At 39.6% G+C, this 27,154-nt stretch overlaps 1 protein-coding gene across 4 annotated transcripts in view; it reads left to right on the top strand.

The window, feature by feature from the left end:
- SORBS1 (sorbin and SH3 domain containing 1) overlaps positions 1–27,154 on the top strand; it is a 225,230-nt gene that overhangs the window by 92,833 nt on the left and 105,243 nt on the right. For 3 of the 4 annotated variants that reach the window (XM_051619141.1, XM_051619139.1, XM_051619140.1), the window contains one exon: positions 5,238–5,296. The gene's annotated coding sequence lies outside the window, so the exon portion shown is untranslated. Of the gene's footprint in view, positions 1–5,237; positions 5,297–18,818; positions 18,945–27,154 lie in introns of those variants that run through there. The other variant, XM_051619142.1, reaches the window with a different exon arrangement.

Raw genomic sequence — 27,154 nt, 5'->3', positions numbered from 1 at the left:
ACTTTTCTGTGTGTGCACCCTTTAGGACTTTTTGTTAGCCACAGATCCCTGCCTACTTGACTTAAGCATATTGAAAGCAGATTTGCTTGTCTTCATGAGCATACTTAAAGCAGTCCACAGAAAACCATGGGTAAGTGGCAGCCTGGTCCAACTCACCTGGTGCCATAGAGAAGGAGTCCACATAGAAGTAATTGTGACAAAATAATGGCATTAGTAAAAAAATATGGGCTCTGCATATATTTCTGGTGCTGATGCAATTCAGCTAGGAAAGTGTTTTCATACTTGTGGACTGAGTAATTAATATCAAACTTAAGCAGGTCAACAACCAGGCTGCTTTCCTTAATCTATCCATAGAGAAGTGTGTGTGCACTCTAGTTTAATGCAGTGGGCTTTTTGCAGGCATTTGTTTGAAATCCTGTGGGATTTATTAGGTGCATTTTATTATGTTTTCAAATTGTTCTACACCATTCTGCAGGTGGGAAATAATTTTCATGGTTAGATCTGAAGTCCTTGTCAACTGATGGAAAATCGACTACCTTCTTTTAGGTTTGTAAATAAGTTTTCTTTAAAGCTGTGTGGTGCCTCTGTGCACTTCTCTTTTGTTAGCTATAAAAGAGGAAAAGGTCAGGATATCAGAAAGGCTTACTGATACAAGGTGACCCAGGAGATTATTGTAGGAACTTTGTTTTCAGAAATCATTGAAGTATTCATACTTCAACAACCTTTTAAAGTATTTATGATTCACAGCAGACATTCCTTTCAGTCTTGGTTGATATCCATCTCAGATGTGACATAAGACTAAATAGATTGATGTAAGAAGTGTTTTGACTTTTTAGCTGATAAAGTGCTAATTATAAGAACCACAACCTGTGTCATAACAGAACCACAGATAATAAACATTGAAAGGTTACTATTCCAGAGGAGTTATGTCATCCAACTCCATGGATGAAACATCTTTTCCATGGAAGAAATTGCATCCTACGTGAAAGGGATTATCTTCTGTACTGTACAAATCCTACAATTGTTCTTACCTACCCATTTCCTTTCACTCTTCCGTTCAATCACAGAAATTATTCTCCTCATTTGGCTCCTGCTGTGGTCTCTGTGTCTATGTACTATAAACAATGCTACCCTTTCTTTCCCCTATCCTCCTATATATGCTTTTGAACAATTTGTTTGCTGGGATTACAGTCCTCATAAAGCTACAAGGTACAAAAAAAAAAGTGTCTCCACCATCAGCTTAATTTTGCTATCTTTCTGTTCTTTGCGTTGCCAAAGTTATTTTTTTGAAAGGCATGCTTGTTGTATGACTTTTCAAAAGCAACACTGCTGCTGTGCTTCTTGGTGCTTTTCTTGGCTTTTTGTTTAAAAAGGCATGGAAAGTCAGTGACTAAGTTCAGGAAAATTATTTTATTTCATTGTGGTGCTGTGAGTTAAACCTTCAGTGCCTTGCACAGGGACTACTTTCATTTGTGATGAAAAGGAACAAGTGCTCCAAAAAGGCAGAGGCAGTGATGCTCTTTCCCTTTCCTCCCTCCTCCCCCACACTCATGTTTTACAGGCATGGATGTTGACTTTGTGATGTGTCATGTACACCGCAGAAATGGGCATGTTTCTTCTTCGCAGGAGGTGTGTGGAAGATGACAGCCTTCACATTATTTCAAGTGGCACAGCAGCCATCCTTTGATGTGCCTAATTTTTGCAGGCAGGAATTGACACAGAGTTAGACTCTTGCTGGGAGAAGGATGGATATGTGTGCTCTTTGTTTTCTAATGAACACATGCTTCTGTATAGTGTGAGCATTGGCTTTTATTTTTATTTATTTATTATTATTTATTTTTAATGTGATCCTGTTTGTCAGCATGCTTGAGCTAAAGAATTCAGCTCCAGAAAGTTTTAGTGCTTATTCCAGGAATCTCACTGTAGCCTTTTCTTGGAAGGACAAAACAAGTTCACTCATTCCAGAATCTGTGTAAAGACAGTTTGAGACACTGTCATTGTACTCAAAATAGTACAGGATAATACCAAGTTCTCTGGAGCCACTGGACCTGTTTCACAAGGCAGGATCTCATTTTGGAAGAGCCTGTGTTCCCATGGGTCTTAAAACTTTGCCTGAGACATTCAGGAGTGAGCTATTTAATAATAATGCTACAGTTCAATGATCCTTCTTGATCAAAAGGCCTGGCATGCAGCTACAATGAAAGGTGAAATTTTAAACAGCCTGGTACCAATTGCTTCATCCCACTAGTCTGGCCGATCCCTATATTTTCTTTCCCACTCTGTGAGAGTGGGCACTGCTCAAGTTCTGCCTGTGTAGAGCTGAGCCATGTGCTCTGTGCAGGGAGAGGACGAGGAGGAGGAAGACATGCTGTCCACCTGAAGATACAATATGGTTAGAAAGGGGCCGACATTCAGCAGTTGATACTTGATGCAATAAATTCAGAACAATATTCACTCCATCAAAAATAGGAACAAGGACGTCTCCTTACCCTTTCTGTCACAGAATAGCTAATATTAGGTTGAAGCTTTCTTCTGGGTTTTGCATTCAGGAGACTGTCCAGATTTGTTGGGTACATCTCTCTGCCAGGTCTTCTAGCTTATTTCTGCTTAAATGCTTAACAGGTGTGGCTGAAGTATCGGCTGGGAAGTTGAATAAGGCATGAGTAAAAAGCAAAAAACTCATGGTGAACCAATAAATAAGTACTTCAAAGTGTGGTTTGAAAGGAGGCAATAAAATGGAATAGTTATGAATGACGCTTCTGCATGAGAGGCAGGGAAGGTTGCCCAGAATATCTGCTTCTATCTCCAGCAGCTTCCAGTACTGCAGCATCTTTATCGATGGTATCTAGGATATGTACTTCTGCTGCTCCTACTTCAATATCCAAACGTTTCACACTTGTAAGTCATTTAGAAAATTTACTTGAGCCTTAAAATAGTGCCTTGGTCAGAACATATGTTCTGTACATTTTGCATACTGCTTAATTAAAAAGTGAATCATTCCGATACTGTTCTCTCGTCTTGCTTAAGCTGTTTGTGGAAGCTGCATGGCTGCCACCATTGTGCGTGCCAGAAAGGAAGTCTGTACATTACCCTCACCAGACCATTTTGCAGAGAGTGGGTGGTATCCTGGGTACCTTCTTCAAGCTGTAAATCAGCAGTTTAAAAGCAGAATTTAATTTTACTGTTACTGCCTTTCTAGCTGTTAGTAATGTAGTTGCAATATGTGTCTGATCCTCAGAGATATCTGTAGGAAGCATGTCTTAATGATTGAGCCTAATTGGACTCTGAAGGAATTTCTCCTCCATTGCAAACCAATGGAAACAATAGTCCTTTGCTGCTCTGAGTTAACATTAGATAAGAATGCTTCGTGTCCAAGTTATTTATCTAATGGCAACACTTAATATTATTGCTATTCATTAATATTAGGCATTTTGCTCTCTTGTAGTATATGGAAAGTTCATGATTTTCCTTGAGCAATGTTTCTCAGGGTATCAGGGTGTGTGTATCTCACTGTTCTCAGCCTTTGGCTCTGCATTCTAGCGAAAAACATCGAAGACTTCTTTTTTTTTAAGTGATCTGACTTTTGATTCTATTTTTAGAGGTGTTTATTTGTGGATTGCCGCTGAGGGTAGGGCATGATTTGAGTCAAAAAGCTTTTGTGCAGGTAAACAATCCCAAGTTTGACATATTACAGACAACCTGTAGTCAGCATTTGCCCCTCACAAATTAATACGGGGGGAAAAATAGTAACCTCCATGTTTTCAGTAGCAGCACCAGCATTAGAGCATGAGAAAATCTGATTATGACTCAAGTCAGGCATTGGCTGGTCCCATGACTGAAAGATTTCAATCGGACAGGGGAGTTGATCCAGAGTAACAATAAGATAGAAACGAAAGATACAGCTGTGATGCTGCTGTTGTGCCTCTCTTCTTTCTTTGAGTTCCTTTATAGGGATGTCAGCACATCATAGCCCAAGCTGGGCAGAACATTGTTGCTCTTCCCTCTTTACAGACAATAAGTGAAAAATTAAGATCTGTGTGACACAGGAAGACAAGACAGCCAGGCTAGGCATGCAGGCAGAATGTCTCTGCTTGTGGAAGTGGCTTTAGGGCATCAGTGGTACCACAGCTTGCCAGCTGCTATCGCCTGCCTGTTGCAGGTGGAGAGGTTGGCAGGTGAGTTCCCACTCTATGGCCTTAATGAAGTGAGAAAAATCTAGATTTAACCTTGAGCAGAGATCCTGAAACCAGATCTTCTACAGGGCTTAGATCACATTGAAATACTCTAAATAGCTTTTCCAGACCTGTCTTCCTAGGCAACACCTCTCTCAATTGATTCTTAGGGACGCCTGCAGGAAGAGACAGGCAAAGGCCAAACTCTTTGGGCAGGAGGAGGCACTTCTTTGAGAGACTGCAAGATGGAGAAGCATCAGCATAATGTCCACAGAAGGGAACTGGCACACTCACTGTATCCCTAAAATAGGTATCCATGGGCTGCATCCTTGGCCATCAGGAAAAGACCTGACTAAATAGTGATGGCCAACGTTGTAAAGCTGACTTTTCTGTACGTGAGAACTCTGACTCACATGTAACTTTGTATTAAATACAACATAATAAGAGTAGTATTAGAACATTTGTGTGCATCCATCAAGCTGTCATTTCTGTGACAAGCTAGGAAATTTTAATTATTTACCGACTTCCATGGTATTTCTAAGGTGTTTAGAACACTCTTGAAAAATTTCCAAGATGATGAGTAGAAGTTACTCTGTATGAGTTGCATACAGTGTTTTCATATTTAGCTCTATTTTAACCTGTGAATACTTTCTTGTCACCGAGTGAGCCTGTGTCTGATGTATTAGATCAAAACGTATTCCTATCTCCAAATTTTAGCAGCAGCACATTCAGTTCTCTGCATTTCAGTAGCTAAAGTGGGTGTTGCAGGGAGTTTGGCACTGTGTCTCTTTACAAATTAATAAACATAGACGATGCCTTGGGTTTCATATAGACATGGAGGCTCTTGCCTCATAAAAGCTGATTCATAGACAAATGGTGTCTCTCAGCTTTAAACGACAACAATCATAGTTGAAGTAGATGGGCTAGAAAAATTGTCAAATTTTCCAGCAGACCCTGGGATGGTGGTTTATTTTAGGCTGAGAGAAGATGTTAATAGTTCATTTTTCTAACAGCTCCATTAGATTGTTATATTCTATAACACTTACTGTTTTTTTTATTTTCCAGGAGGAGTCCAGAACATACCTGTAGAACTGTGGCTTCTCTTTTTTCAAGCTCTGCCAAAGGTATGCACTTTAATGCACTGTTACTCTCCTGACTATTCACCTCAAATGCAGCATGGAAACTTTCAGAAAAGTGGGTTTAAAGGTATTGGCAAAACATGACTACTTCATGGATTTTTAAAATGTGGTATTTTAAATACACAATAACAATGATCTTCTCCGGAAAGTTGTATTGAATCAGAACTAAGCTTGAGAGTTAAGGTTAATGTATACAACAGTGGCTATCCTGCTTGTACTGACTGTTGCAAGTCATTTCAAGGTTGAGCTGCTAATAATGGATAAACACTTGATTCCAGAGTCTGCAGAAGAACAGAGCTATTTAATAGCAGGTCTATACTGACTTAAAAATCATGGTCAGTGTCTGTTAATTAGTATAATCCCCCAAATGACATGCTAACTCGTATGTCACTCCTGGGCAAATAACATGGCATAATGGAAGCCATTATGTGTCCTTCCCTTGATAAGTCTGTGAGTCTTCCTATTTCTCTGTAAGAACATCTTGGTTTTTAATTAAGCACTGACTTAAAGCTCTACTGTTCCTCCTTGGCAGCTTGGTACCTGAAGCATTTTTACCAGGAGAATTGCCTGATGCAGAGAAGGTACTTTCAGCAGATGCATAAAATTTTGACCTAAAAATAGGATAGCGTAGTAAATAAGAACCTGATGTTGAAAGGATCAAAGCTGTCCTTGCTGTCTAGTTTGTTGTATAACTTGGAAGAACTGAAATAGTTTTTGTGGCAATAATTGTTAACATATGATTGCAGAGTTAAGAATAAAGAATAGTGTTTTTCTATAAATTTTACTATAACAGCCCATAATATAGAATGATATTTCTATGATTTTTCTGAACTAATATAAAAAACTGTGTAGCCTAGTGATTAATTTCTATATAATTCTATAGGATGCTGCAAAATTCCAGAGTAAAATTCTGTTTTCTAAGGAATTCTACATGTCAGCTTGACAGTGCCTGGCAGCAGAGAAAGCAATGTGTGATGAGGAACAGCAGGACTCATTTTGCTTGTTTGTTTAGTTTTTCTTCCTTTTGGGCAGAGGGTGGAAAGTGGTTCTTTTGAATTGTCACACCACATAAGTTTTAAGTACTGCAATTTGTACTCCCCTCCGTACCTTCTAAACACACCACCACTCCCTTGTATCTGGAGCTGATGGTGCCCAAAGTTCTCAGTGGGAACCATGGGTGGAGAACATGCTGGTTGCCGCTTTCAGTGTCTGAAGAACCATGAATGTTTTCTAGTTCTGCATTCGAAAAGCCAGGTATTCCTTGACCCTGTGTGAATTCACCAGTGCTTTTTGCCTTCCGAAGACCCCTCTTTTCAGTGTGGAAGAAAGAACAGAGAATGATTCAGACTTAACTTAAACAAAATTTTCTGCAGTAATTCTCAGCCACCCATGGCTTTTCCTGGAAGAGTGCTATACAATAGGCCTTTGTCTCCAAATGGATTTATTATATTTTAATCTAAATGCCTGGCTTGACCCCAGTCTTTCAGAGATTTTTAGTCCCTGAGGCTTAGCTGTTCATCTTTGAGACCTTTGAAAGATGTGACTCTTCTGTGAATATGCAAGGTATCATGAATCTGCTTAGTACTAGAATAAATGCAAATTATTCTAATTATATCTGAGTCAGAGCTTGTTACATTTTAAAGGAACTAAAGACAAAGCAAAATGGTTATGCAAGAAGTTCTGTGGTTTCTACAGAAAACTATTTTTGTGAATTAAATCTGGATTCATTGTCAAAACCAGTGCTTGGTGGGGCAGGGGGTGTACTGTCAGCAACAGGCTGCAGTTCCTACAAGCTCTGAGCTCTGAATTAGTTGTGTAAGATAAGTTGCTCAGTTAACTGTTCTTTTGATTATTTGTTTGGGTACATGAGACAGTGTTCTTTAGAGGGAAAATAAAACAACAGAGATCTCCATCTTCTCCTCTTTGCTTCGAATTAATTTGTTTTAAGCACAAAGGTATTGTACAACTTATCCAACTGGTGATACAATGTTTTATTTTTAATTTGAAAATAATGCTACTCAAATAATGAGGACTTCACCAAGAGGTTTAAATTCTTCTCCTTAAAAGTGTTGTGGTTTGGTAGCTGTTTGTTTGTTGGTTGGTTGGTTTTGTTTGTTAGTTGGGGTTTTTTTGTGTGTTTTTTTTTTTTTCTCTGATGAGGTAGAATAAGAGTGTGGTTTTAACTTAGCCTGTTTAAATGTTCCCTCCTCATTTTAGTTTAATTCTACTAAGTAGTTTAGCCTTGTGGAACACAGCTTTCATGTGAAAAACCTCTTGCATGTGAACTGTAATATTTGATGAGCTGAAAAGTCAGTGAAAAGGATTGTATCTTCAGGGGAAGTGTTTATGACATTGTGACATCTAATTACAAGAGACAGAGAGATGCACCCAGTTTATAATGGGGGCAGATTTTCTAAGGGCTTTCTGAAAGTCTTTGTCCATAACTGATCTGTACCAAGAAGTTTTGCCCCTCCCTGCCCCCACTTCAGAACTGCAATACTTCTCGCTTGGTAAAGGGTGCACACCTTTTCTCCTAGAGAGATAATTTACACCAAATCTGAACTCTGAAATTTGTGTTGGCCAAAGGTAATTACATTTTGACTACTACTGACATCTACAATTATGAAAATTAAGAAAAGAGAGTTATTAGCTCATCTGTTTTACTGCTGTGCCCATACAACTGTGTTCCCTGCAATATATTTTTGTATTGCTTGGTCTAATCTACTTTTAAATGACTGAAGTGGTAGAGTATTTTTTATACCACGGAATAAACTGTATAAAGCCCAATAGATTTCACTGCTACAGGAATTTTTCCTAATAGAGTTGCCTTCTGCTTCATTTTAGACTCACTTCCATCAGATATAGCTCCTTTTCTAATGCACACTGACAATTGTGAAAACCTTCTCAACTCATCACTTAGTCAAATCTCTTTCAAGGCCAAAAGTGCTGTTAATGAAATTGTATTAACTAATTAATAGGAATGAGATCTTGACCCCTTGCAGTGTTGCAAGTAGATGGCTGGAAACTCCTTGTTTCAGAGCCCCTGTGAACCTGGTACAACAGTGATTCTTTATTGCCCTGCATGTCATGTCAACTGTGCACTAACTGTGGAGAGTATGGGATAAGCCTTGTCATCACCAGCTTCATCATTAGTAGCAACCTGATATAGAGAGAACAAACATCAAAGTTTTCTGTTTGTACAGGTTGTGGAAGTTTCAGATAGGTTTTGTTTGTCTCCATGAGTGCTAACCTGAGGCTAGATGACATGAAGGCCCGACACTCCTGCTGCCCCATTAGTTTGCTCCATTAGCGTCACCATATTTTGTTCTTTGGCCCTGAGGCCAAGACATCGTGTGTTGCCTGTTTGTTTGAGCATTCACAGCTTGTGGTGCCATCAGTGATGAATCACCCAGCTCCTGTTTTGTCACTGAAATAAAACGCGTGCATCTGATCTACCACTGGCATTTCTCTTTCACATTTAATTCTAACATAGGGCATGATACACTCAAACCCAGAGGAAAATAATGCCAAGAGTGGTGTAAAGAATGGACAGGACTATTCTTGTCCCTTCAGTCAACATAAAGAGAAAGCAGAGATTTGAAATATTTGCTTAAAATGAGGTTAACGTGGGGGTCTGGAGGGAGATAAGACACAGTGGTTGAAGCTAAGCACAGCCTCACATCCATATTGCTGAGCTCTCAGTTTCAAATTTAAACATGGGAAGAGTAGATAAGGCTGTTTCCAGTGCTTCAAGGTTTTGTTAGACCACTTCAGCTGTTGCACCTTTTAGCTTTGAAACTGCAGTGTCATCAAGCAGCTGCATTTTTGTTATTCCAGAAGCTTCTGACAGTCAGCAAGGTTTGTATCCAAACAATCTCACTGGGTATTGGTGCACAACTTGTTCCAGCAAATGCATTATTGCCTATTAAACATTTATATATCAGCATAAAGTTAGACAAAGATTCACAAACATAAATAAGGCCAGTTCTTTGCACTGTAGAGCTTCCAGTCTAAATCATGCCTAGATGATGACATACAGCACAGCTGCTTGTAGGAGGAAGGGTGAGAAATGTTTGAAGGAAAAGTCAGTTCTGAGATGGTGACTGGAGAAGGGAATTTGCAGGTCTAGGCACTAACAAATCAGAAGGTGTGAAAAGAGTGTAAGGAGGAATTGAAGCAATATAACAAGTTTAAGAGGTAGTAAATTTAAAAGAACTTGTTAACTGTGTTAGTTTGAACATGAAATGGGCAGGAGTGGACTGAAGAATTATCTCGTGTAACTTTTTAACATTTAAGCAGAGATAGCTTCAGTATCCAGATCTGATTGAACGCATCTTGCAGATTTTGAGGATGGGACACTTTGGGTGGCTTTCTACCAACATTCTTTACATACCAGCAGAATGGAATAAAGTCTGTGAAAGTCTGTCTTGAAAAGCAGTAGATACGGTTTCTTTGGTCTTCCCTGATGAAAATACAAGTGTTCATTACTTATTGGTCTGCAGAGCTTTGCACTTCCCCTCCCCCTGCAACCCTGGCTCCACCTGGGAAGCTTCTTTTATTGTTTTAGTGCTTCCAGAACTGAATTATTTTCTCTAGGTTAATACTGAATTGTTGAGGCTTCCTGCATTCCCCAATTGCCCAAACCACCCCCCCCCCCCCCCCCCCCTTTTCTTTTTTTCTTTCCCCAGCAAGATCAAGGTATTGAAAAACAAAGGGTGGTACAGATTTTTTTATTGGTTGCCTGGAATGTGTCCAATATGGGAGCTGAAGGAAACACTGCATCATGAGTATCAAGCCAAATGGAATCTCAGTAAATCTGTAAGCCTAGTGGATTGTATGGGAAGAAAGAAATAATAATATTATTATCTGGGGCTGGGTCTAAGCAAAGCTGTCTAGGTCCTCTCTGATCTGGAAAACCAAAACTGTCTGAGAGAAAGTACATGAAACTGAGAGATAGTTGGTGTTGAGAAAGGAATGGAACCTTCCAGCAGCATCAGCTGCTTTTGTCTGTTGGCAGTACTGGGAACAACAGGGCTCCACAGCAGTTTTGGCCCAGCCAAATCCATCATTCAGATGCATTAATTCTTGTCCATATTGCTGGGAATCTTTTAGCCTGTTAAAATTAGTGAGTGCAAATTCTTAGTATTTCATAAAAATAGTTTCATGGCAATGCTACAAAATTATGTTATTTTTTACCAGTTTTGTTTGTAGTACTTTGAGATTTCATCTGAGATCTGGACTTAGTGCAAGTGTAGTGAAAGATAGTTGCCACTCTGACTGAACAACTTTGATAAATGTTTTTGAAACACCAGAAGATTAAATTAGTTGAACTAGGTCCTTGAGAGAGAGACTGGGTAAGGCTGGAAATGAAATGAAGGGCTTCACCTAAGGCTCTTCAGTACCTACATACCCATTTTGTCCTTGCACCAAATCTGCATGTGGCATTTGGAAAGGAAATTTTTTCTTTGCCCAGCACTGTACTTAACGTTCTCAGACCATTATATTTCTCCTTGCTTTCCCTTACCCCCACTCTCATTTTTAACATGCACATATCAGAGGAGTTACTAATAATTTGGCTGAATGCAGCAGTATTTATCAGAGCACTCATGGAATGTGGGAAATCACACGCTGGAGTGCTACTTGTACAGAGACAGCAAATTCAGGAGTAATGCTGTCAGGAAAGGACATCTTGTCACCAGCTTTTGTTCTCCAACACAGCTGCCAGCAAGCGAGAGCGCTGGTCACGCTGTCTGTCCTGCCTGCCGACTCTGCCAGCTCATGTCCATTTGTGAGCAGTTTTGCAGTGTGACAAGTGCCATGGCTGTGGGATACAGAGAAACACTACAACTACTGGCTACTCCCTACTCGGGACTGAAACCAGAGTGTGGACTTTAAAGAATTAAGTCCCTGTTGACAAGGACTTTTGACTGTCTGTGTATAAGCCTCCATCCAGAGGACTTTCATCCTGGTTTGGACAAAATCTGCATGACTTCAGTCCCTAGTTTGAGGTTTTGTGTGCTTTGGTTCTGCTGCTGACCTGATCTAGTGACAGCTGCCACCACTTCACAGTCTGATGCTGACCCACTCCTTGGGGCAGGACTGGCCAACCATCCTCCTGAGTGCGTTTACGTGCTGCTTTTGTAGACCAATGACAGCATTTAGGATTTCGCCTGAAGTGAGAAGTCCTGCTCATAGGGCTTGGGAGGGGATGGAAGCACTGTGCAGTCCCTCTCCCCACAAAACCTTTCTCTACGTAAGAGTGAGCAGAAGTTGTAATGCCCTAAAACTGGGGTTACAGTGTCAGTCCAACTGGAATGTGTTTCTTTTAGGTTTGATATACACTTAAAAGAAGCTTGTGAAACTGGCTTGAATTGGCCTGATGTTGAAACCAATTTTGGAAATGTGAAGCACAGCAAAAGTAATCTGTATGAAAGTCTAGTGCAGGAACTGGTGCCAAGGAAAGGCAGCTAGAGTGAGGGAAATGGCACAGAGAAGTCAGGTGGGATCTGTGAAGTATCTATAAACTTAAGCTTTGTATCTGTAAATGAGACTTTAGTGGTATCTAGAAAACAGGGGATTAAGGTAGAAGGTAAAGTGGAAAATTATGCAGATATTAATCCTGATTAGTAAAATATTTCCAAGAAATAAGATTTCATGCCTAGAAGAAAAACAAAAAGTGCCAAAGCTGATAGTCTGAAGGTGAAACAGGAACCAAAGCCTATGCCAGGGTTAAACCCATACGGGGAAAGGCAGAGATTGCTGGTTTTTGCCTGCCCCAGAACCAAGCTAGGCAGGTTGATTCAGAGATGGTTGTACCATTTTTGGATTGGATCTGAAAGATCAAGGAGGTAAATTGTTACTTGCATTGGAGAAGTGGGGGCAGGGAAGAAAATAAATGGTGAAGCACATGGGAAACATCTGTTCCAAGGAGCCATTTTAGAAATAAGCTTCAGGAAGAGGGAAGGAGAAGCAGCTGTGCTGCGTGCAGGGGACCACCAGGGCTGCAGTGAGAAACAGGAGAGGTGAGAAGACAAGGCTTTAGGATAAGGCTTCAGCGAAATCCAAAGAGAACACAGAGTTAGTGATAAGGCTTCAGCTGAATCGGAGATGCAGAGTGAGAACCCAGACTGCAACATTGTGGCTGAGACACCTCTCTAGACTGGAAGTGAAAATTCGGAGTGTCTATGAATACTGTGTTGTCTTTAATGTAGACCCAGCTCAGGGAGAGGAACAGAGTGCTTTGGAGTTGTGCTGAAAGCAGGGTAGGTAGTAAGGACAGAATGATTTATCAGAAATTGTGTCCTTCAAAGAGGGGACATATCACACTTATCAGAAGGGAAAGTAGCTGTGTGGAGAACATGAACCCAGCCAAACAGGGAAAGTGCTAGGTTAGGGTTTTCAGACTGCTTCTTAATGTGTTGCAGGTTCTTTAAGTGACCTTTGAGCTTAACACTTAAGAGTACATTCAAATGTTTGGTTCTAGGTCTTCAGAGGTGCCAGGTACATTGCTTCAGAAATACAGGCAATCATACTTGTTCCCAAATAGCTGCTTTGCCTGAACATGACCTGTTCTCTTGATGTTTACTTTATTGTGCTGAACTGTAAAATATTTCACTTTAAGTTCTTCTATGGAGCTGTGGTTTTATGACTGGTGCAAACTGATCCAACTCCTGGCTGCTGCTGAAAGAATATACCCCACTCTACCCCTACCCCAACTTCACACTTACCTTGTGTTAGCTCTAGTGTTGATGGGACATGGTCAGGTAAATTGTGGATTGATTCAGCTAAAACCTTACCCAGCAAAGACAAAATGATGCCTCTCTGACCTGGGAAAGCTACCTTGTGTCTTGTCAAACACCAGAGATGCCCAGTTTCAGCTTTCCCAGAATTGCTGATTGCTTCTTGCATGTGACTGAGGCTTCTGGTACTGATAAAAGCTTTTGGATTAAGTATATCAGTGATCTGATCAACTGTGGCATCTCCCAGTTCTTTCTTCTGGAAAGTAAATTTTTTTCCACTACATTGCTAAAATTACACTGTCCTTGTTTCTGTAGTTGTCTGAGTTAATATCTTTTCCATGTTGCTCATGGGAGACTCACCCAAAGCCCATTGAAAGCAGTAATAGGATTCATGTTACTGATAGCAGTCTTTGGATCAGAAACAAATTCTGTTATTATGCCTGGGAGCTGTACTGTTTAAACTCCACAGCTCAGTTTTTATATCCCATTATTGTAGCACTAAAGACAAATTGGATAAAATTCATCCTGTGTATCCATTTGTCTCTATTACCCTTTGAATGTAGGGGAAATCCTTCCTATACTTAGAGACGACATTTCCCCTAGAATGGATCTAACCCCTGTTTTTCATAAAACCTTTTTTTGGGTGAAAGCATCTCAAAGTGCACCACAACAGCTATGCTCAACCCATCCTGGTACAACTCCTTCTGTGGATGTGCTATATGACCATTCCTACGGTCATGTAAATTGCAGTTGTGGGATTGATTCCTTGCAAGTTGAAAAGAGCTATCCACAGATGGGCAGAGTTATTATACTGGCTTTTGGTTGGGACTAGTATTTTTTTTTCCAGCCTAGGTGGGCTGGAGACAGAAAACCAACAAAACTTTCCATGAGCCACATTAAAACTTTAAGTTTTGCTTCCCTGGTAAGAAAAGCCACTCCCAAAACAAAGTGCTTTCAGGGTGGGTGGGGAAGTTATCTCAAAGAGATGATGATCCAAAGAACAGATTTAGACTGTTGAGGGTTTTGCTCGGCATCTCTGATGTAGATCAGGTTGCCTCAGCCTGCCAGATTTATGAGTTAGGTCAGTCTTGGTTTGGTTCTGTAAAGCGTATGCATTTCTTGAATGGATCCTGAGAAAACTGAGTTGTCTGTGCGCAGGACAAATACTAAAATATTCTATGGAATTTCCATGGAATCACGGCAGTTTGTGTTGACCTCCGTTGAAATCAACCTTGTCTGTCATGGTTGTGAAAATGCTGACATGGGCAACTTGCTGGTCTCTGTTGAGAAAGTGCCTGGTTTTTAGAAGGTAACACTGCTGAGGATTTTATTATTACGTGTTTGGCTGAAAGTGGGAATTGAGAGCTTATCCAGAAGTACTGTGCATGAAGTCTGAAGTTGTGTGTGATTTCTGAGGCACACTGATTTGCTTGCCGATGCTAGCTAATGAGCAGGAGCTCTTTATTATCTTTTAGGGTTTTCTGATGAGAGACAAGCCAGGAGATATCTTGTCCACCAGCAGCTTTGTTCGTGTGAAAACGCAAAGCTATTTTTCAAGGTAAACCTAGAAACATCCTGAAAAAGTCAAATGTAGCAGAATTTGGTACAGACCCCATGAGGCCCCTGATTATGTAATAAAAACAATGGTCTAAAGCCAAAGTTAATAACCTGAGTATTAATAAAATCACTGGGAATTTTCCAGAGATATTAGCATAAGTAGTAATACAGTGAATGCAATCCTGAACCAAAAGCCAAAAGATTGTTGTTTTGATACATTTAGCCACACAGTCCATTTATATTGCAATCTCCCTCTCCTTTTCAATATTTAATTTGAAATAATTATGAATGTTTCCAGAAAGAAACGATTGCTTATGGAAACTGTAAAATAAATTGTGGCAAAATGGCAGGATTAACTGGTTTATGTTTTCAGAGTGAGACAAAAACTTTTCACTTTTTAGCTTTGAAATCTCTTTTTTTCCTTTAAAGAATTGTTCTCCCATCCTTTGGGTTTCTGCTTCCCTAACCTAAATGCCTTTGCTCTCCTTTCCTTTTCATGTCTTTTTTCCATCCAATGGAAAAAAGGGTAAGGAGGAAACAGGATTGGGAGAAACTCACTGCTATCCCAAACCTGATTTTCTTATTTTTAAAATACTTTTTTTTTTTTTTTTTTTAAATGAGACAAGCTAAAAACTCTGAGGAACTGCACAGAAAATCTTTTTGGATTGCCATTGGTGCAATATTATGCTATTTCAGCTGGTACTGCAGGTGTAACTCTCAACTGCGCATGCTGAAGGCTATCTGGTTGCACTTTAAAACACTGTAGCAACTTTCTGATTTGTAAAAACACTTGTCTTTGAAAGCCTTGTCCTAAGTTCAGAGGAAAGCTTAATTTATTGAACCACCATCTCCCTCTGTAACACCTAAGGGACTTCCTATCCAGTTACTGAATTGTCACAAGTCTGTTTCTTTTAGGAGATTTTCATAGAGTTGCTGTGCAGAGAGGAATGCCTGCGGACACAGAAGCATCTCAGAACATTTCCCCTCAGTGTATTGATCTCTCATTCATCTACTGAACAGAGTACCTCATTGTACGTTGGCTGTTGTTTCAATAGCCAACATTCCACTGTGTTGCACCTACTGAGTTACTCAATCAGTAATTTCCTTAATGTCTTCTGACATAAGAGGTGTAGTTGCAGCTGACTGAAGATAATGAGATTTTCTCTAAACTCCTGTTGATTAATCTTGATTTACCCTGCAACTTTTAATTAAAAGAGGGAAAGAAGGGGCGGGGAAGAAGATCTGATCAGTTTTAGTCAAGCCTTAAAGAAGGGAAGTCAAGACTGCATTGAGGAAAGGCAAATTTTCCCAAAGTTATTTTTTATTCTGCTGGTTCTCTAGCAGAAGGTATATGGTAAAGTGAAAGAGAGAAAGGATGCACCTGTCAGGAAACAGTGATGAAGGAGACTTAGGACCACAGTTTGCTGCCATGAATGGGCCAAAGAACAAGACTTGAAGATGATTGATTACAGCCAGGGCAGAAGGAAAGAGAACATCCTCTTGTTTTTCATCCCCTGCCCTGCTGGATATGAAATGGTATGTACTCTTTGGGTTGGGTGAAGTGAGAGGGGACAGGTGTAAGAAACAAAGCCTTGTTTACCTCTGTATCTTCATCATTTCTGAAGCTGCTAGTACTGAAATACTCAGAATTTTCTAAAAGACTGATTCAGTGTAGAAGGGAAGACATGCACAGGAATCTGCATCTCATTAGACCAAAATGTCTGCTATTTGCTAGTTTCTGATGACCATTCTTCTTGTACAAGCATGAAGTGTTGACCAGCCCAAGATTTAGAAATCAGCTTTCTATTTGTGAGGCTCTTCTGTACCTTCAAGGGATTATCTGGCAAAGAGGACATCAGAACTTTTGTTTTAATATAAAGAAAAATTCTAACAAAAAAATTCTGACCAGACCTTAACCTGGATTACTTAGACAAGAAGTAGCCAAAAATAGGCAGCATTTGTATTCTACGATGTGGACAGAAAGTAGTAAATATTTATCTGTCCTTTCCTTCCCTTTGAAATAAACACATAAGACTCTGCTGTCATTCAGATAATCTCTGTTTCTTTACTAACCCATCTCTTCAAGGGAGGCATCTATTTCCTATTGCAACCATACAGAGGCCCTGAACTAAAATATTTTGCATGCCTTTGCTGGCCTCCAGGAAACATTAAACACACAGGGACAGACAAAGGGCTACAAAACCTCTGTTTAAAATTAAGAGCAGAGAAGGGAAGCAGAGTTTGTGGCTGCTTTTCTCAGACCCGATCTGAAAAGGATCTCAAGTCAATTCACTTGTTTTGCATAAAAGTATCTTATTTCTCAATTTTAATTAAGACCAGCTGTTGAACCAGAAGGGTCAGCAGGCAGTTATGCCTTTTGCCACACTCTGAATGCTTGGTCACTACAAGGGTATTTTTAAAGTATGTCTCTTAATGTCTCTTACTGAAAGAAAAAAAAAAAGCAAACCAAACCCCAAAATCACAACCTTGACTGCACAAATTATTTGCTGTTTGCTGCTATAAGAACAGCCGTTAGCCAGCGATGATCTGCTTGCCTTACATTGAAAAAAGCTATTTCATAGACTCAGAGTGGTTTGGGTTGGAAGGGACCCTAAAGATCATCTAGTTCTTGCCCTCCTACATGGACAGGTACACTTTCCACTAGAAGAGGTTGCTCAGAGCCACATCCAACCTGGCCTCGAACACTTCCAGGGAGGCGGACAATATATAAATGGCACAAATGTAATTGAAACTTGTTACAAGAGGATTTCACTGTCAGAATGCATTAGTTTTTGTAACTGTAGGCAAATGGAGAGCAAGCAGAAAATAGGAGTAATAGCTGCTGAAATCTATTATGGAAAAACTCTTGTTGGTGAATAACTTTGCTCATGAAAGTTGTTACACTGGAGTGACCAGCAAAGGGTAGAAGCTAACTGTCAAATTGTGATTACTAGCCAAAATTTCTGAAGAGCTGTGTTGCTTTGGCTTTAATGTACATAGTTAATTCCCCGTCTGTGAAATGGACCTAGTAATACAGGCAATTTCTCACCAAGGACTGTTGTGAAAATTAGGTAAGTGGGAGTATAAGAACTGGCCAGTTGTGGCTCAGAGATCCTTGTGATGCAGTCTGCTGCTCGGGCAGTGGCTAGTGTCACAGGTCTAGAGAAAGGATTAGTGTCAAGGGTAAATGCAAATTGCTACTTCACCTGAGATATCTGCACCTTCTAGTAACTTGTGCTTAAAAACTTCCCAAGCTAAGAGTTTTAGCTTAAGATCATTCCTTCATTTTTCCCAATTTCATTTTTTGAGCTTGCTTACACAGTGGATCTCCACAACACCCTGGGGATAATGAGCTCTGCAATTCAGTGATGTACAATGTTAAGAAGTACTTCCTTTTCTTTGTTATAAAGCTTTTGCCTAAATGTTTCTCTCAAAGCCTGTTAGTTCTTGTGTTCCCAGAAGGAATGAGCCCTGATTCCTAACTTAGCGTTTTTGATGTTTTCAAGATTTAAAGAGCTCTCTCATCTCCTCTCTGCCAATACACTGAAGAATCCTTGTTTATTCAGTGTCTCCATGGGAAGAAACAGTTGAGGAGCTTTCATTGTTCTTACCACCCTTCTCTGCTTCTTACCTAGTTTTAAGTTTGAGGTGATAGTCTGTAAGACTCATGCTATCAATTTTAAATGTTACTAATTGTGAGCTAGTGGTTGTTGTTTGCTTGGGACTTCTTGGTGGACAGTCATTTGATGCATTCATTACTACATTACATGTAGATTTAAGCTTTATAAAGCACACATGTACTTGTGTAAGTCCTTGCAGGGAGGAGAGGGAGGATCTTTTAGGGATCTGTTTTCACCTAGTTAGATGTAATGATTTAAAAAATGGGGAGATTACTATCCAGTATATTACACTTATTTCTGAGCTGAATTAAAGCCAGTCTTTTTAAGAACAATGCAGAGGAAGAATGAAATTCAGAAGAAAAATTGTTTTGCTTAATGAGATTCCAGAACTAAACCATTTTACACCTAAGAAACTTAATCAAAAACTGCTTTGACATCCTCTTCCTTTCTACAGCAGCTGTTTCCACTCTGTATTTTAATGAGTGGGCTGAACAAAAAACTTTGGGGAAGGGCTTTCCCTTCCCTCCCCCTCTTTGGCATCCCTACGTAAAAGGCTGCACTACATGATCACACTCTGCTTCTGTTGAATGAGTAAATGCCTGTGGCTGGACTGTCCAAAGGAAAAGCTACATCATGTTCTCAGCTGGTTAAGCTCTTTAATACAAGCTTTTTAAAATTTTCCTGGATATTCAACTGATGTGATTTTGGCTGCAAGAAGTAAGTATTTAAAATCTCAGAAGATTTAAGACCTTTCCAATTGCTTCTAAATTTTTTCTATAAATGCCTTGTGGAGTATCTGTTGGTTTTGGAGGTAGATTCTGTTTGAAATACTTTTTACATTTCCTGTTAACTGTTTATATCTCTTCTGAATGATTTATAAGTTCCCTAAAGTTGCATACTTGGAGGAAAGTAACTTAGAATGTCTTGTGTATGATGTGTAGTGGAAGGATTGATTCTCTTTAACTTTGTAACACAATGAGACTTACTTATCACTACAGATGTTGTTTCCAAACTGCTTTGAGTCCCCTATTTCTTGATTTGTGTCTGCCTGCTAACTCTTTTTTTAAATCATGGTTGTATGGTTTTATTAAATGTCTAATCAGTCCCCCTTATGTGTGCTGAGACCATCTGCTTTGCAAGTTTGTCTCCTTTCACAGTAGTACAATCATTTCTCTGTCTTTTGTATACTTTCTCATTTGAAGCAGAATGGAGAAAATGTTGAAAACAGCAGCTTTTACATATTTTTTTTTCCCCTGTTTTTTGCACTAGATTACATTCACTAAACTCAGCAAATAGCAGAATTCCCTCTGGAGTACTGGGAAGCTGCCCAAACTCACTACAGTTGCATTTTGCTGGACTATTCTTGTAGCAGGGTTTTCTTTTTTCTTCTTTTTATAGCGTGTGAAATTCTTTCTGTTGTAACTGCATTCCTGATTGATTCCTTTCTCAGATAGGTATCTATTGCCTGTTAAATTTCTCCAAATGAGCATCCTAGAACAAAAGTAATAGAGATGCCATGTGTCTGCCAATCCAGGTTGAGAATAAGACAGGCTCAACTTCAAGAAGCCTTCTTATTAGCTTATTTCATTTGAGGCTGAAATTACTGCCTTACTTTAACAGAAAATCATGGCTGACATTAAGCCTTAGAAATTTAAGGTGAGGGTTTGGTTCTTGACTTCTCTGCTGCAGCTGGAACCACTTAGGACAAGTCTCAAACTTGATGATTTGAGTCAATAATTAGTAGCACAGCTAAAACATTTAAAATGAGACCTAAGGTCAGGTCTCTTGATTATGCTGGCATAAATATGGGAGAATTCTTTTAATTTTAAATGTCCCAGTCTCTGTTAGCATGCGGATACTTGGATTTCTTACAACAGGCATTGTGGTTGATACCTGGGCTGAATTTTCACTCTCATTTTGCTATTTTATTCTACTCCCAGTGATTGCCTGTATCTGTTCTTGCAATATTCATCTCACCTGAGGTTTGCATGGCAGCAAATAGCCTGTGGTTCTGCAAAATGGGAATGTTCTGGGTATTCCTATGGCAACAAATAACCTGTGTTGTGTAGAGCAGCATAGCAGCTGCTCTTGAGTACCAGAGTTTTTCTATAGGCTTTGGTTGGAGAAATTAAAACTGTAGTTAATCTGAGTTTCATTCTGACATAGCTCTGGGCTATGAGCCTGTCTGTTGGGAAATAGAGATTACTGGAACTCGGAAATCATTTTAAAAACAATTTTTTATTTAGGTAGATTTGGATGATAGCTGAAGATTGTAACCCTGTCTCTTTCTCCTTATGGACTTAAATTTTAATGTTTCCTTTATGTATTCATCTTCTTGCTTAGTAACATGGCCTTTCTGAAAGGCTGGAGGTATATTCTATGTTGTTGCAAATAGTTACCTGTTGCTGATCCCAAGCAAAGTCCCAGGAGTGCCTTCCCAATTCTCCCATCAGATGGAGATGGCTGTTAATGGGCTAAGCAGTACCGAACACCATGCTTCAGTTTCCTGTTGAGCATTTCCAGATGACTTCCTTGAAGTTTAAATGACAAAGTTTTTATTCCACAACTTCCTGAGGCAAATAGTTCAATAGAGGCAGTCTTTTAGAGGAAGAGCCAGAACCCAGAGTGTGGTTAATAGAGAGCTTCCTGCCTGTTCTACAGGAGAGACTTCTTTTTTAAGAGTCCTCTGGAATGGCTGAATGGTCTCCTCTTATACAAAATATCCTCTACGCAACCATTGTATAGTAGTTTGCTGCCTTGCACAGTAGTCTGAGAGAGAGAAATAACCAGATGCAGGTGTAAGTGGGCACAGCAGCTTTGTCCAGCCTGCCCCATGGCAGATGAAAATGAGCTCTGGCAGTAAAACGGGACTCACTGAAAGAAAAAAGTTTAATACCTACCTTGGCAGTGCTTACTCCATGTCATCTCTAGCATATTGTTTGGTCTGCCTGCAGTACATTTCCCACCTGTGAATGGCATAATGCTTCATTTGTCTGTATTGGCTGTGAACTAGTCTGAAAAGAGCTATAGTCTTATATACACCTTGCACATTGGGAATAGGATTTGACTGGACCTTTAGATAATGCTGTAATAAAAATACTGCAATATGTGAACAGGTTATTTCAGGTAACTGCATTTCCTGTATGTATCCATACAGAAGGCATGTGTTGAATTAAAGATCTGTTGAAAGCTCTCTTATTAAAAGAGTAACATCTATCACATAGAGTGTCTCTGGTTTACTTCACTTTATTCCAATTAATCCACAGAAGTGAGACCTTTGTGTCTTATTTTTTATTGCAAGTACTGGTAATGTCTGAATGGAGGGAAGCAGAGATTTATATGTTTCTGTCCCCTACTAGGCAAGCTGCAGTAATGTTTAGCCCATGGATGTGCTTTAATATAACTTTCTGAATTATTTTTAGATTCTGTTAAAATCTGCTGGCTCTGTATGTGGTAGATTCTCTAGGGCCAAGAGCGCATAACTCAGGGGTGTCCTGTTGTATAAGAAACCCCAACAAGCCCTTGCCTTGATTAGTTTCTGAATTCCCACAGTTCTATATTCTGAGCTCCCAAGAGTCGTAAGACTCACTTAATTTTCACAGAGAATAAACTCTGAAGCCTATTTCTTTTTCGTCTACCTCTCATAATTTTGTCAGGTTATGAGAAGCTTTTGGCGCTCAGATCTGTGCCAACTTGTTTTGCAGCTCACTCGAGTATCTCTTTGAAGTCTTCATCCTCACTCAGTGTTCTGATATTTTCTGTGTGACAAAATAATTTTCAACTCTACAGATTCTGATGTTGAAGTGAAGAAAAAAGAAATTTAAGAAGAATGTATTAACAGCAGAATTTGGATCCTTATTTATGAGTAAGGGAGAGTAGGTAAAATATGAAAATATTTGTAATAAGTATTGTTTATATTGTTTTCTCTGTGATATATGAATGATTCTTTAAAGATTATATGAAATGAAGGTATTTTGTGAAGAACAGGGTACTAATTATCTAAAATTATATACTCTTTTGTGGCTAGTATGCATAGAAAGACTGTTATCCATTAAGTAATTAAAAGGTACAGGTGAATTCAATGTATCATAGGATGGTTTGGGTTGGGAGGAACATTAAAGATCAGCTAGTTCCAACCCCTCTACATGGGCAGGGACACCTTCCTCTAGGTCAGGTTGCTCAAATCCCCATCCAACCGGTCCTTGAACACTTGCAGAGAGGGGGCATCCACAACTTCCCTGGGCAACCTGTTCCAGTGTCTCACTACCCTCACAGTAAATAATTTCTTCTAAGTATCTAACCTAAATCTACCCTCTCTCAGTTTGAAATTTGTCCTCTCACTACATACCCTTGTGAAAAGTCCCTTCCCAGCTTTCCTGTAGGCCCCCTTCAGTTGCTGGAAAACTCCCTGGAGCCTTTTCTTCTCCAGGCTGGACAACCCTGACTCTCTCAGCCTGTGTTCATAGGAGAAGTACTTCAGCCCTCTGATCGTCTTTGTGGCCCTCCTCTGGATTTGCTCCAACAGCTCCATGTCCTTCTTGTGCTGGCAGCTCCAGAACTGGACACAGTAGTCCAGATGGGGTCTTGTGAGAGAGAAGTAGAGGGGGAGAATCACCTCCCTTGACCTGCTGGCCATGCTTCTTTTGGTGCAGCCCAGTATGCTGTGGCTTTGTGGGCTGCAAGTGCACATTGCCAGCTCATGCTGAGCTTCTCATGAACAAGCACCCCCAACTCCTTTTCATCAAGGCTGTTCTTAATCCATTCTCTGCCCGACTTGTAATTGTGCTTGGGATTGCCCAAGCTACAGAACCTCATATGTAGTCAGTATTCTCATTCTTCCCAATTTATTCATGTTGTGAATCAGGGAGCAGCTTGGGTAGGAGGGAAGGTGGGATTTATAAAAGTAATCATTAATTATGCCATTAGGAATCAAATGGCTCTAGGAAGTGCTTTAGATCTCTTGTTCTTTGCATTATTCAGCCCAGATTTTTTCTGAGATTGAGCAGGTCAGCTTTCCTGAATCCCAGTTCCTCAATGAGCTCTTTGAGAATCTGTGTGCTGCTGAATTATCTTTGGAGAGGAAAATTACACTGAATTGTGATTACTTCACAACACTCTAAATGGAGAAGATTTGCTTTTTCTAAGGGCAAATCTTTTAGATCTGTGGATAAATGTCTTCTAAAAATATGGAGTGGGAGAAAAAGCATATCCATTAATTCTATTTGCATCCTATGCTATTACCAGTAGCAGGATATTATTTCTTGTAAATTCTACATGCTTATGGCTAATGTCTTATCATTGTGTAAGCTTCCATACAACATTTTCTGTATCCTGAGTCTTTTCTCAAAATTGAGGGTTTTTTGGTTTTTTTAGGATTTTTCTTCCTGAAATGTCTGTATGTTTGTTTCTTATAGGTAAGAGGTAGACTGCTGTTAATGTTCTCCTTAATAAGTCATGTGCTGTAAGAGAAGATTGTAAATTTACAAATTGGCAGCAACAAGAATATTTGGCAGGAGGTTTGTCTGCAGATAACACACAAGACTACTACTTTAAATGTTGGGTTTGTTTGGTTTGGTTTGGTTTGGTTTTTTAGCAGATAAAAAGGTTTCCCACAGTTTTTGACATGATCATTTGTATTAGAACTGTTTTTGGAGCAGATTGCATGTAATTAAGTTTATATACTTGTCCAAAACCTCCAATTGTCAGCTCCTACACATAAATGGCAACTCATCTTCAGTAGCAAGGAGGAGCAGGCTGTCTCAGAGCCATTTAAAATGCTTTGCTTTAGTATTTGCCAAGTTCTTTTATTCTCTGTAGGTTTTAATGACTCAGACCTCTGAAATCGTTTCCATACATGGTTAAAGTGTAACCACTGGTTGGAGGTGGAGGGGGAGGATGGACGAACAATTTACTGAACTGATAGTTTTAAACAAACTTGGGTGGTTTTCTTGAAATAGCATTTCAGTCCTAAGTCAGACATATATATTAACACACAGGGCATCTCTCATCCTTAATCATGCTGGAAGCTAGGGGAAATAAGTATCCATATCCAGTGAATGCAGTGTGTTTACATCCAGCAAGGGTAGCTAGCCCCAGTCCTTCATACAGGAAGATGGCCCATCTTCTTAGACAGAATCTTTTCCTAGGGTCTTCTACAAGATTCCTTCAGCCTTTCTGCCTTTGTCCATCTTTTGCATGTGTGTTAGTGAAATAACTTGGTTAATATCACCTTCTTTTAACAGTGCACATCCGTTGCGCTTCTATCTTATTCTCCCCTTGAAGTAGCTTAGCACAGACAGCCCTTTTGAGCAGGTTAGTAACAGATCATCTGCAGAGCTATCAGACCAAATGTTTTCCACCCATTTCTATTTGTGAAATATCCCTTAAAATAATTCATAGTTTTCTGTGTGACTGAGCCCTCTTTGAAGCAAGAAACATATTAAGAGGAACTGATTTGGTCTAGTGCTCACTAATGTCAGACAAACTGAGTTGTCATACTGTTTCTGTCACAAGCCTGTTTTGTCATTTTGGTCAAATCATCTAGCTATTGTGGGTAGGATTTTCAAAAGCACACGCTGCTTATGTAAATCCATTCCCATTCAAGCTGATGGAGGCCCAACTCTTATTTCCGCTAAGGCTTCATTACACTGCCTGGCAAGGTCAGAATCATTAAAGCTAGGCTTTTTGCTCAACCAAAGGGAATATAAAGAGACTCCCATGCAACTACAAATCTGGCTCTGGCAATTTTTCTATGGACTTCAGTGGAAGCAAAATTAAACAAACACAACAGCTTTTTAAAAATTTAATTTTGTGCTTTTTCATTTTCCCCGTTGTTAAAATAAGCCTAATATATAAATGCAGCCAAGCCAGTTTAATGTTTATGCAGCTATTTGAAGATGTCCAGTGCTTTCCAAGTGTCAACTTGCATCATTAACTTGAACTAATTTTTGCTGCTGTTCAGTGAAAAACTTGTATGGTGTTCTATAACTCTCTGAGAAGCATCACCAAATCCAAGTACTTTACTTTGATTAAGAAAAATGGGTGGATCATGAATTTAGGAGCCACAAATGTGGTGTGGACTTCTGATATCCAGGGCTACATTGTCATAGGAGGGTGTTTGGTCCGATGTTAATCATGCAGTTGGTCACAAGACTGTGATGGGAGCCAGTTTCTTTCTGTCCAAACACTACAACAATCTATCAGTTACTCATGGCATTTTGAAACAGGTCCTTGTGAAAGTTCGTGAGGATGTGAGGATCCCTGTCTTCTAAATGCCACGTGTATTTTGCAGACTGATAATAGAGCTTTTTTTTATCACAGTGAATGGCCTTTTATTTCTCTTGTTGGCATTCTAGAGTTCAAATTAATACTGCACTCTGTAGCTCAGGATAGCATTGCTCAATTTTTATTAAAGTGTTAGCAGAAGTAAAAATAAAAATACATTTTAAGGATGTTCTTGTTACGTGAGCTGAGAAGGTTGTTAGATAAATTAAGAGACCACAATAATAAGCATCAAATTAAGGGGAACACAGACTGCCATACAAACAGATATGAACAGATGCCTGCAAACACTTGCAAGAGAAATCTCTGCCTTTATGAGCAGCTGCCTTGCTGTCAGTGGACTTGTCATGGGAAGGCTGTGTATGAAATTGCAAAATTGGATCCTAAATGAAGAACACAACATGGTGCTTCAGTGGAGGTGGTGGGCTTATCTTGAGGCATAGAACATTTGCTGTCTCTTTAAATAAATTAGTATGGTGCAAAAATTATCGTCTAAAATGTTACTTTGGGAAACATCTCATTCTGTTTCCACTCAGTAGCGCTGCCTCTGGATTTGCATGATCAATAATGTACGTGAATCTTTCATGAACTTGATCTATATTGCCTTCTGTTGGTGATGTATTTTTGTCTCTGTAAACACTAGAATAAATAGGAACTGCCAGATCAGATTATTAAATACTGCTAATAATACTGACTGTTTCTGGAATGCAACCTGATTTACAATTAGAGAAAACCTAACTGGGGCTTGTTAACACAGGAGAAGTAAAGCAGGTTGAAAATCAGTAAATCGGCACTTTTCCAGTAACTGTACAGCTAGCTGAGAAGAATCCTTACCATCTCTGATGTCCAATGCAGAGTATGTTAATCATCTTGTGTTTAAATTTATTATGCTTTATCAGCTACAGTATTTTATAATTGGAGTTGTCCAGATCACCCAGTACTCCAAAGAGGTTGTATCCAGAGTCTACCATCAATGAATTCCTCTGAGGAATCTAGACCAAAACCAAGCATTTAAGAAAATGACCCTGACCTCATGTGTGTCAGAGTAGAGAGGGGTGCCAGTATTTTAGTCACATTTGGATGTTCAGCTACATAGCCTCCATGGACCTTAGGGAGGATGAAAGCGTGGCCACGTTATGAAATGTCTGGTTTAGTATTCCAGACCTACCACTTTCACCAAGGAAATGTGCCACCTGACATTTGATTAGTTATCTTAATGCCATGGCATTCCAAATATTGCAGCATAGCCTGGTCTACGTTTCTAGTACAACCACATTTGCAGTCTGGAATTGACACCTTCAACTGTGATATTTGCACTAAATGTGTCTGGATCCAAACAATGTCTCTGCCAAAACCCAAGCCATAACTTTAAAATCCACAACTTTAAGTCTAGTATGAGCTCACGCTAACTACGTATATGCTGTTCTAGTAGAAAAATAAATGTGTGGCTACTGAGTGCCAGTTTTTCAACTTTCCTTTTGTAAAGCAATAAGCATCTCCATATAGCCCTGCAAATAGGGGCTACTGCTTGTGTGTGTCTGGATCTAGCTGGTTGCCATTATTAGCTGTGAACAGACGAGGGTAGACAGAGGGTTTGTTGCTGTGTTTGCTAGTGGGATGTAAATCTCACTTCTCTGTGTAAAACA

This window comes from Apus apus, chromosome 4 (assembly GCF_020740795.1).
Source record: "Apus apus isolate bApuApu2 chromosome 4, bApuApu2.pri.cur, whole genome shotgun sequence".
NCBI lineage: Eukaryota > Metazoa > Chordata > Aves > Apodiformes > Apodidae > Apus > Apus apus.
The sequence above is the reverse complement of the archived record's forward strand: the minus strand, read 5'-3'. Positions and strand labels throughout refer to the sequence as shown.